Raw genomic sequence first — 12739 nt, 5'->3', positions numbered from 1 at the left:
ATTTAGACAGACTAAAATAAAAAATAGTCATCTGTCTTCCATCAGGAGACCAGTCTGAAAGTAGAAAGTTTGAGAAAGAGAGCTCATCTTTCTCTGTCTATTTATGAACTTCAAAGAATTTAATTGTGAAAGATACTAGAAAGCTATTAAAGACTATTTACTTCCCTTCCATACTTTGTCTATCAAAAGTAGTTGCTCAGGAAGATGGAGACCTTAGAAAGAGTGCTGGTCTTGGCTGTCTGGCTGCTTAGATGAGTGGGTAGTAGATACATTTTGTCCTGGAAATTTGTTCTGACTTCTTTTCAGTACAATAAAACCCCCAGTGTTTAGTATTTGATGACAAAAATACATTTTTCCTGATTGCAGAAAAGCCATTTTTTCTCAAAATCTTCCCTCTGTGCATTGACACAACCACATACAGACTCCTTTCTCTCCCTCTTCTTTATGTGAGCATATTCTTTAGGATCACTCTTATCAGCCTCTGGGCAGATGATCAGTAATTGATGCAAGAAGCATGGAGGATGCATCAGGAAGCCTTATCATCTGAGGTGGGTAGAGTAATAAAAAGGAACTGAGACTGAAAACTGGAGCAGTGCAAGCAAATTAGATTTGAGATGAAGATACACATAGATCCTGAGAGCCACAGGAAAAAGTCATTTCCATCGGGCTTCACCTCTTCTTCACACACAGACGTCTTTTACCACAAGGAGATAGCTAACTGCCCAAGTCAAGCAGGCTGCTGTTATGTAAGAAGCAGTGATAGGACTGTGAAGTTTGTATGGTTCAGATGGGGTCAGGGTGAATACTAGAAGTTCCAAATGGATGTCTAAGATGGGCACTCTGCCCAAGATACCCAATGCAATTTACAGTGCAATATGGAAGCATGGAAGGTTATCAGAGAATGCCATATGTGTCCAGACCATGAATAGAAACAAAACACTTGCACCTAGGGCATCCTCATTGGAATGATGCTCAGTAGCATCTGACAGTTCAGTTTAGCTAGACATACAACCTGTGGAGTCCACTTCTTTTGCCCTTGAAAACTATAACAAAAGAATAAAAGTTTTAAATCATTATTTCTTACTCTTTCACATGCATAGGTTCTCCAAACAGGCTGAGGTAAAACATAAATCAGCTGATATCCTGAGTAGGTCAGGTTTTTTCCACTGTTTCTATATTTTTGCCAAAATTACTATGATCACTGGTACCTAGAGCAGCTTTCTCAGTTTCTAATTAATAAGATACAATCCAAAAGAGTAACAGAGAGAAAAAAAATAACACAAAAATGTCATCCTGTTTATGGTTTGGCTAGTTAACTTTGCCAATATTGTGTTGCAGATCATTACTTTTCTATTGATACATAAAGAAATATGGGGAAAATAGCCTTTAAATCATACTACAAAATAAACTTGTTTAAAACTACATAAGAATTGTGATTCTATATGTTTAATGAATTTAATTTCTTTACTAGAAGGAACAGCTCTAGAAATAATTATGTCATTTATTTTCGATAGCTGAAAAACAGGTCTCAGGCAAATCTTTAAGGAAGTGCTGAATTATTTTAGGAGAATTCAGGTGATCTATCCTTGAATTAGGTAGTGAAGATACAGGTTTTAAAAATAGGTCCTTATTTGTACAATGATGGTCAGCTATAGACATGAAACTGTTCCATGGAAGAGTACAAGCATTTGCAAAATCTGAGACTGTTTCATATTAAAGATTCAGAAATGGCTCCCTAAAATGGCTAGTGCCTCTAATGCAATATGGCCAAGATGGAAAGTGACATGATTTCAGGCCTTTATTCCAAAAGATATTTTATCTTAAAGAATCGTTGAATAAAAAAGAAAAATAATTCAAGCACAAGAGACTAACACTCTCAGCTTCCAGAGTGAGGTAATCACTGGGCTACATAATCACGGTCCCCTTTTGTTTCCTAGTCTGTGCATCTGCAGTGCTCTAGTACTAGAAGATGAAGTAATTTGCAATTCCTGAATTCCCATACTCATACAATTAAGTATTCTCATTGAATGCACACCACGTCATCACTGGAGTTTCTTTTCTTGATTCTGTTTACAAGGAGGAAATAACATAGACATTTATAGAGCAAAATTTTTGACATCTGACTTAGGGTGAGGTGAATAGCACCCAAAGGTAAACGTTAATTTCCACTAACTATAAATATTTCAGGTTAATGGAGACAAATTGGATTAGGACTTCAACATTCCACCAAAATATTGAAAGTAAAATGCTAAAATATTCCTTTTTCTTCAAGCAGAATGTACACTTCAATATATTTCCTGTGGTCAAATCAGTGGAAAATAGTGTCCATGCTAAAAAGTCTTCTGCATCCAGTAGTAATGTTCTAAGAATGATTGTTGGATCCATTGCAAAGAAGAGAATTGGAGGAATGCCTGATTTGCTGTTTTTAATGGTCCTTAGTGATGAGCCCTTGTTTAGTAGTGTCCAAGATTCATATGAGTGTGCCCAGAAGGACAGCTCTAGATAGTGATGGAAACCTGGGATGACTGTAATTGAATGGGGTGAGATATTTTGAATGATGAGGATTGATGACCAGGTAACTTTATAGAGCTTTTCACTGACTATCATACTCCATCCTTCATTCTACTGAGTTGATAAAAATTACTCCTGGCTTTATGTTTCCTTATTCAAACAAACAACGAACACCAAGTAGGAGCATCACAAATCAATTGCTGGCAGGCAAAGACACTCCTGTAATGCTGTTTCTTTTCAGTTATGATCACTACTGCCTAGCAAAAACCAAGGAAGGGATAATGTAAAATTAGAAACCACCTCTTTACCTTCATAAAAAGTCTATACATATGTAACACTTATACAAGTGGGACATCACCCTGGCTTCAAATACTCAATGCTTGACAAGTGGACCTATGTGTCCTGGCCTCTTTTTACTTTTGACTCTGTTGGTAATACAGAACAATTGTGACCCTAAATTTAAACTATGACTTTTATCTCTTGACAAATTTGTTCATGATTCTTTAGACATTTTTGCTGATTCAACATCACTTAAAATTGGCATGTATCCAGATCTCTGCAGAGATTGCAGTTATGCTGAGCTTGTGAAATATCTTTATTTTGTGCAAAGACAGGGATCTGGGTATTAGAGCAAACCTCAATTTCATTTGAAAACTGTCAGGTTTGAACGAAACAGGTGAGGTTGTAACCTTCATTACCATAAATATAGAATAATTCCACAGATTTTATGACAATTTAAGGTAGATATACATCAGAAAAAAAGACCACCTGCCAAATAAAAGGTAGAAGGACCTGATTCTGATTATATATATATATATGTACATATATAAAAATTTACTATACTACTGATACTTGCGAACTTGCTCTGGTTTTAAACTATTAAAAGACTAGAATGAAACCTTTCTTTACTACCTGTTGTATTACTTATAACTCCATAAATACAAGCAAATATTTCACTTCAAAAAAGAAATAAAAGAAGCCAAGATCTGTAGATTTCCTTGGTATAGTTTTAGAAAATATTGACTAAAATAGCTCATGTTATAGATATTGTAGGGTTTTTTAACCTATAAGAAGTGAAATCAAATTTCAGTATGAAGAACAAAAATTAAAAATTCAATGACATAATTTTCCTTTGATTTTCTACTAGCATTTTTGAGCTGTTGCTGAAGAGGAAGTAATTAAAAAAAAAAAACAACACAAAGAAGAAAAAAAATTCTGTTCTCACTTATATCAATATAAATCAGTTTTAATTCTTAAGAAAGATTCCCTGGCAATATAAATGTAGATCCACATGATCAAACAAAATTATGCCTTTCAAATCTACTTGTAGTAATTTTAAAATTTGTTGCTTTTTAAATCACTGGCTATAGGAACAATAAAGTGAGATTCAATTGCAACTTAGCAGCTCAGCAAGTGCTGATATTTTTCTTGGTGCAGCAGGATACCTATGACCATTTGAAAATGTGTTTTGAAATGTGCCAAATAGTTTTATTCAATATGGACACTTCAGAAAAAGAACTGATCAGCATGTGGGCATTATGGGCATTGCGTTGCTCTGACACATTCTAGCAGCATGAGACTTGAAAGAGTTCTTTTATTAAATTTCCGATTAAAAGTCTGAATACTTGTGGAGAATGAAAAATAGGACTGCCATAAATAATAGCAGAGCAAACTGAATACATTTAATTCACAAAAATATTTGGAAATCTCTTCTCAATCAGTGCTAATCATAGTAGGCATTTTTGTTAGAGAACTCAAATGCATTTGCTTGGAAAAAGCATTTATAAAAATTATGAGCAGTGAACATCTTGTTTATCATGTTCTGTGTCAAAAATATACTCTGAGCAGAAAAGGGGGCTAATTTGAACATTTCAAAGAAATACATTGTCCCTAGTATTAATTTTGCACTGCTAAATGTGGAATGCACCATGTTATAAATCCTACATTTCAGTTTGTTTTTGGGCTGATACTAGATAACTATATGCATATAGACAGTATATAGCTATACTAGATCAATCCCATTTAATTCAGTAGAAGTTTATCTTGAATAAAAGCAGAAAGACAAAGATAACAGGCCAGCCAGTCCCACCAGTTAGGAATTGTAAAAGAACAGTGGTGTGGTTTAAACCACAGCAGGCAGCTCAGCCCCACACAGCCACTTGCTTACCCCCCACCACACCCCCAGAGGGATGGGGGAGAGAATTGGGAGGGTAACCATGAGGAAACATGTGGCTGAGACAAAGACAGTGTAAGAGGCAAAGCAAAAGCCATGCACACAAGCAACTAAAAAATAGGAATTCATTCACCACTTCCCATGGGCAGGCAGGTGTTCAGCCATCTCCAGGACAGCAGGGCCTCATCATGTATAACAGTTACTTGGGAAGACAAACACTATAATGCCGGATGTCCCACCCTTCCTTCTTCCCCCGGGTTTATACGCTAAGCACGATGTCATATGGTATGGAATATCCCTTTGGTCAGCTGGGGTCAGCTGTCCTGGCTGTGTCCTCTCCCTACTCCTTGTGCCCCTCCAGTCTGCTCGCTGGTGGAGTGGTGTGAGGAGCAGAAAAGGCCTTGGCTCTGTGTGAGCCCTGCTCAGCAGTAACCCAAACATCCCTGTGTTATCAACACTGTTTCCAGCACAAATCCAAACCATAGCCCATACTAGCTCTGTCCTGGTTTGAGCTGAGATATAGTTAATTTTCTTAGTAATTGCTGCAGTGCTGTCTTTTTGATTTGGTGTCAGAACATTGATGATAGCACACTGATGGTTTTAGTTTTTGCTAGGCAATGTTTACTTTAAGTCAAGGACTTTTTAGTTTCTCAGGCCTTGCCAGCGAGGAGGCTGGAGGGGCACAAGAAACTGGGAGGCAGTACAGCTGACCTGAACTAGCCAAAGAGGTAATCCATGCCATGGGACAGCATGCTTGGTATATATAAACTTGTGGGGGTTGGCCAGGGCTTGGGGATCATTGCTCAGGGACTGGCTGGGCATCGGTTAGTGAGTGGTGAGCAGCTGTATTGTGCATCACTTGGTTTTTTTTTTTTGTTTTTTTTTCTCCCTTCCCTTTGGATTTCATTCCTCTATCCTCCTTCCCTGTTGTTGTTATGATTATTATTATTATCATTTTTTTATTTCAATTATTGAATTGTTCTTATCTCAACCCTTGAGTTTTACGTTCCTTTCTGATTCTTCTCCCCATCCCTCTGGGTGAGAGTGAGCAAGCAGCTATGTGGTACTTTAATTACCAACTGGGGTTAAACCATGACAGTGGCTCCTATGAAGAAAACTAACTCTATCCCAGTGAAAACCAGCACATAGCTGTAGGGGTATGTGGAGGTTGGAGATCTGCTTCATTAAGGTTATGTGATGAAGGACCTTTTCAATGTAAAAGGGGATAATAAGTAAAGAGGGAAGCAAGAACAGAGACAGAAACATGATGGACAAGGGAGATAGGGGCAAAGACCAAAAGCTTTGTGTTACTAATTGAAGGGCCATTAAGAACTCCAGGCACAGCTTTGGAGAGAGAAGACCTGGGCTAAGTGATAAGAAAGTGGAAACAAGAGGACCATGAAGATATGGGATATTCAAAGGTGACCTTTGGGACTACACAACATTTATTATTTTTGTTACTGTTGTTGTTGTTGGGGAGGGAATTCAGGGAGAAAAAGAAGTGGGGAATAGACAGAAAAGGGTATAAAAAGTGGATTCTCTGGCAAACTCCAAGCTGTACCAGTTGACAAATAGGAGGCGCTGTGTGTGGGTAGGAGTATCAGGAGGTTGGATGGTCCATGCTGGTAATCTGGGGGACCCATGACAATGCAGTGCCTATGAGACAAGTATGTGAGTGCTGCGTGTGTGCAGTGAGCACCCAGCTGGGCCAGCTGATGAGTTGCAGACCCTGGGGGTGGGTAAGGGGGGGTCAGGATCCCAGCAGGGGTGTTGGGCAGGCAGAGGGGCTGTGCTGGTGTTTGGGGGATCCATGAATGTTCACGTGCTTGTGAACCTGGAGAGTGTGGTGTGTGTGCTGCACTGGTGATCTGCCTCTGTCAGCAGAAGAGGAGGAGAGGACATGACTGCCTGTGCCTGCTGTCTGGTGTGATGCCTTGATGGGAACAACGCATGATCTCAATCTTTTTACGTTTGTGATTACAGAGTTTCTAGTGACAAAATAGGAAGTATTTTATCTCTCTTTTACAACTATATTACTGGAAGTCAGTTTTGCTTCTTTTGCAGACACAGCTTTGGTGTGCATTGTGATTTTGTCCTACAGTTTTCCTTTCAATATACTAATCCCTCTCATGGAAACACAGATACACTTTTATGTTGACTAATTACCCAAACTTGAATTAGAAGCTCAGTTGTTGCTGTTACTTGGATTGGACTTTGCAAGTTAGATAATAATAATAATAATAATAATAACAACAACAACACAAACTAAACTTCCTTTACTGAAAAGGCCTATTTAAGGAAAAAAATATTCAGCAAATTTTGAATTTGGAAACAAAAGAACTGCCAGAAATTGTAGGCCACCAATAAGCGAGCCAATTTAAATTTTCTTTATTCCTGCTTAGGTTCAAGCTAACCAAAGGATCTCTATATTGTTCTTCAGTTTGCCAATGCAATGTTCACGTAAGTCAAAAACTCACAAGAATACTTTTGATTTCCTTTAATTATGAGACAAATTCTCTCATAACACATCAGGAAAGAGACCAGAAGATGTTCATTCATTCTGTAGAAAAGACATGTAAAAAATACAGCACAAGAATAAGTAGCAAAAAAGCAAATTATAAACTTGGCTAAACCTTTTCCATGTGCTGTGTGCCCGTTTCAGTAACCTGTCTTTGTTAGACTAACCTGGTGTCTAGTGACTCAGATTAACCTATAGAGTTAACACACACTAAAGGTTAGAGTAATGAAAAATCCCGGATGCATCATATTCCTAACTGTGGTGATATATATCTAAGAATAAACTGTAAATTCTTAAATTAATTCTGAGTAGCTTCTTTGCAGTTCATAAATGCCTTATTCCACAGAAGTCAATGGTATAATCTAAGGCCAGTTCAACAATGGCACTGAGGTATTTAATTCTTTGAAAAGCAATGGGGTATGAAGAATTAAACATATCAGGACCTATGTGAATCTGATTCCAGGACAATAAAGTTCTGATCAGAAAGGGCATCTTGTCGTCACCTCACATTTAAGCACCTGCAAAGTAGTCTCAAAGTTACTCAGACAGTATTTTCTGAATATGAATTATTCCAACAGAGCTGAAGATAGTATCTCTACTCTTTTCTTACAGTAATTTACTCACTCAAGTTGCAGCAGGCTTAAAGGATTTGAATGAGCATCTTTGACCTCTCAGCTGGATACACAGGGATGGAGTAAACTATGATATTGTGATGTGTTAATTTTTCAGGCCATTTATAAGTAATAAAATATAAGAGCCTGGATAGGGCATCCAACATGTTAGGAAGAAAATAATTTCCTTTCTTAATACCAAATTACTCTAAAAAAATTGGACATGGGTAGACCTACTAAGCCAAAATCATACTCTGTGTGGTGCACCCAAGCAGATAATCAATCTATATAAAGCAAAATAAGTTCAAGAATAGATACTGAGACTCTTTTGACAGTCAAGCACTCTATTACTTGACAAAACTTCCAGACAATTGACTGTAGCTCTTTTGAACCCTGTACTAGTATTCTTCCATTACAGGAATATATGCAAAGTAATAATGTTCAAAAAACTCTATCTCCATTTTCATTTATTGCATTTTCAGTACTTTGCCCTGTAAGTATCCTTTATCTCAAGAACTTTTGTTTGCAAGAATTAACCTTTGAATTCTTTCTCTAAAGTTATGGATAAAAAAAGAAATAAAAACACACATTGTCTTCTTTAAACAATTTTAGAAATTATCATTTCAATTAATAAACTTTTAATTTGTTTTAATTTCAGTCCATAGACATTTTAATCTTTACTAGAAGGGAAGATGTCGCAATAACTGAGAGAAAATGCATTTCCCCTACTGCTAATTTGAGAAAATATAATTTACCCACTCCCCATGTCCCTCATGTATAAGATCACTCTGAATGGGCTTAATTATAAATTTATTTTTTAAGTCTTTTTTTTTTCTGTTTTGTTTTTTTTCACGTCAAATACATTCAGACAGATACACTTAATTTTCAGTATAAAGGCAAGGGAATAATAGTACTCCTCAGTACCCTAATATATTTGAAAATTAGCTTTATTCTGTAAGCAGAATAAATCCACACTTAGAACAACCAACATACCTTAGAAATAGGTGTGTTTGACAGGAAAAAAATGCACTACTTGAAAATTCAGTTCCTAGACATTTAGACCTATCAATTGGCAAAAGCGTTACTGCTATTGGATGAATCTGTACTGAGGTAACAGCAGCTGGTCCCTCAGACAGCCAGAAGCAAAACTGTATACAAACCACTGTGGATCGATGTCAGGAGACTGGATTTTCTGTGGAAAGGGACAAGAAGCTGGAATAGGTTTTTGCAGGTCTCGTGTCTTTCTATACGTGTATCAGACATTTGCACCAGCTGAGTGAAAAGCTGTGGGTCTCTGCACTAAAGCCTCCTTCAGCTGTCAGAAGGATTTTACCATCCAATACAGTAATCTCAGTCTATCACTAAAACTCAGGTTGAATCAGGTCACTGGAAGTGGTTGGATTTTCTTCAGGTTCTCCTATAATTGGTTCTTTAAGAAAATTACTCATAAGTGCACCATGTATCTGATATGTTTGTTTCTTTAGTTCTCTTTACTGTGAATATTATGGAAAGAAGAAAGCTGTCTAATTAGATATGGATGACCCATGTATTTTCTTTCTTCTTTCCACACCAGGAACATAACTGTGAACATCTTACTGAGAAGTCTTTGCATATTCACTGTTTCTAAAGATAGTCACTGCCTACCACTTGTAGATGCAGATGATTTAAGATTATCTAGTTGGAATTTTTATAGCTATTAATGGTAGGTGTTGCAGAAGTACCTGGAAGTCTTAAAAATTAAACAAGTTAATAACAAATTGGCTTAATTTCCCTCAACTTTAGATACTGCAATCAACAGCTAAACTAGTGCCTTTAGGCTGCTCTTACTGTTGATGGTGACTTTTTGTGTGATGTGGTGTGATGGCTTATTCAGGATGTGACTCCTATCTATATCTTATTGTAGGAATTTACAATTAAATGAATAGCCTTTGAAAAGAATATATTTCTCTCCACTGACTATGAAGTAGTACTGGGATAACTAGCTTAGATATGGATGTTGACATGATAGATAGCTGCATTTAGTCATGAATATCAGTCATGAAAAAGGAAGTTCTTGCCCCAATGAACTTACTGTCTAAATAAGAAAGGAAGAAATGGAGATTCAGACAAATTAAATACCTTGCACAAAATCCAAACATAAAATTACTGTTTCGTGAGTCCTATTAAAATGTTTTGAACAGAAAAATATCTGCTTCACTGTTCACTATGCAGTTTTTCTTTCAAAGCTCTTCTCTTTAGTACTAGTGAAAAGGTCCTCATTCTACACTGCTGTGACAGTTCTTATGTTTGTTTTCTTTTCCAGCTTATTTCCATTGTACTAAAAATGCTGTATGATTCACTTCTACATAGAGACCTCATAAAAAATTGAAAGGCTTCAATAATTTTAAATCATTCTACACTGCACATAGAGATTTAAATTTCAGTGCTAATTTTTTTATTAGCACTTTAATTTGGAAGGTGCTAGGTTTCTACAAGATTTAAAATTATTGGAGCATTTCAAATTTTTATAAGCTTTCCAGTAAAGATGTGACTATGGTTCTGGGCTTGTAAAGTGTAGCACAATTTAAATTTAATCTAAATTATTTAAGTGTTTCAGACTTCAGGGAGATTTTCAATCTTTCAAACTGGGATCATGTTCAGAGACTAGAGCAATCTTATAATGCAAACTGCTTTCATCATTTTAAAGACCTGCAGGCAGCATTCAGAACAGCCCTTTTTTATTGTCAGTTTGTTAATTTAAATTATTTGTTTTCAACTCCAGTGTATGGAGAGGAAACAAGTAAAATAAGACCATAATGGGAAGACAGTTTCCTCTAGAAAGTTTAAGGTAACAATGAGCTTTTCTGTTTAGATAGATGATGGGGTAATGTGAAGAATGATATTTTGCAATGCACATTTTGAAACTTATAAGCTGTTACAAGATCCATAGTTTCACCCATGCCCATATGTATTATCTTAAAAGATCAAAGTCATAACTTGAATTTTCACTCTTGCTGAAGACTTTGTTTCACCTAGAGAGGAACCAAAATGTTTTTAATTTTATTTTGTTTAGTTTTATTCTAATGTGAAAATACTAACTTCCTGTAAAATCAGGCCGTAATATGTCATTTCTATGGCCATCTTTGCCCTACAATTAAAAAATACTATGGCATTTAATACATGGATTTCTGATTCATATGATCCTGTGAATCAAAATTTTAAAGACCATTATTGAGTGCCTGGGGAAGAATTCTGCTAGCAACACCATTAATTTTGGAACTGAAATGTCTCCACCCATCTAAAACATGAACATAACTAATTCTGCTGGTCTTTTCCATCAGTCTGATAGTTATTTTTCTGTTACAGGAACATAATTTGCCATTCAGATAGCTCATTCACAGTAATTTCATTTATTTTTTGTGGTGCTGTAAAATTTCTAAAGGCAATAAGCAGTTCTTGTAAAGTTAATACTGAAAGATTTCAGCATCATTAATTTTGCAGGAATTAGCTTTCAGATTCAGTTTGAGCAAGTGATATCAAATCTTTGGTACACATGTTTATCAAAATGTACCAAGAACTGCTGAGAAGTGGTCAACTGTGATAATGAAGCATGCACTAGAAACTCTTGAACTAGAAGCAGGTGGAAAGAGCTTTAGGGATATATTGTTTGAGCCACTAAAGGATTGGAAGATCTAAGATGGTTCTTTTGAGGTGAAATAATTAAGTGAAAAAGCTAATTTTGTCCCTTTCATAAAAGAGCAGTTGTCTTCTGTTTGGACAGTAGGAGCTTATTCTACAATCCCAGGTAAAGCCTATCTATAACTGACTTGGTTCGGGTTTCTGTAGGACATGCAGAAAATATCCACACCAAAGAAGCCATTGATCATTCAGAGTGGAAGTTGATAATTGGTAACAGGCAATGGATTCCTAATCCCTCCATTAATGGTACAAGGGGGAAAAGAAAAAAAAAAAACCACAACCAAATACATTGATTTATGGAAGAGTGTGATTGAGTTTTGTCTTTGCAAGCTTTAGGGCCAGATTCACCGATTTGCTGTAAGTACTTTGATTGCTTTTGTGTACCAAGTAGTCAGGAATTCACTTTAATGATGAACATTAAACTGGGTTTACAGCTGTGTTCTGTTCTTAGAGCAGTATAAACCATCTGGAGAATACTACTGAATCTCACCTGTATAATCAAAGCCAGGTTCTCAGCTGATTTAAACCTAATTTTGTCTGATAATGCCAATTTCTATCATTGTCAGTATCAGAATCTCCATTAAATCATTGTTTTAATTGAAATACATTTAAATGAGGACAAGACAGAAAACTGTGATAATTATTCAATATGAATTGTTGTATGAAATGTACAACAATAATAATAATAATAATAATAAAATCTTCCCAACAAATTCACATAATAAGGGACAATCCCCACCCCAGGGTTCCTGCACTGGCTATGCCTAATGGATCATTAATGATACCTGTAGCCAAAGTGAACTAAAGGGGTTTTATGAGGGAGCAAGAATCTATCTGTGGGGTGTCTACCATTGTCTACTGGTTTTGTACAATACTGAGAGTGGATAAAAGTTTTTAAAATGAAAGGCAGAGAGGATAAGACAAGCTGAGAATAAAACTTACGGTAATTTATCCATACTCACAAAACCAGCTGGAATTTATGCTACATGTTCACATTAAGAGATTGAATACAGGGTTTTTTTTCAGCATTCTAATAGTATTAAGCTGAAAAAACCCTCCAACAAATAAATAAAAAACCCCAAACCAAATTCTTGTTCACAAACCTGTTGTCCATTCGCAGAAAGGAAATGAGAACTAGGAGATGGGAAAAAATCCTGTTCCATTACTCTGTCAATATTATTGCCAAAAGGGTGCTGTTTGATGTAATATTTTCCCTACTAACAAGAACTTCTTTCCATCTTCCATCTT

Source organism: Falco naumanni, chromosome 2, assembly GCF_017639655.2.
Source record: "Falco naumanni isolate bFalNau1 chromosome 2, bFalNau1.pat, whole genome shotgun sequence".
Taxonomy (NCBI): domain Eukaryota; kingdom Metazoa; phylum Chordata; class Aves; order Falconiformes; family Falconidae; genus Falco; species Falco naumanni.
Note: the sequence above shows the minus strand (reverse complement) of the source record.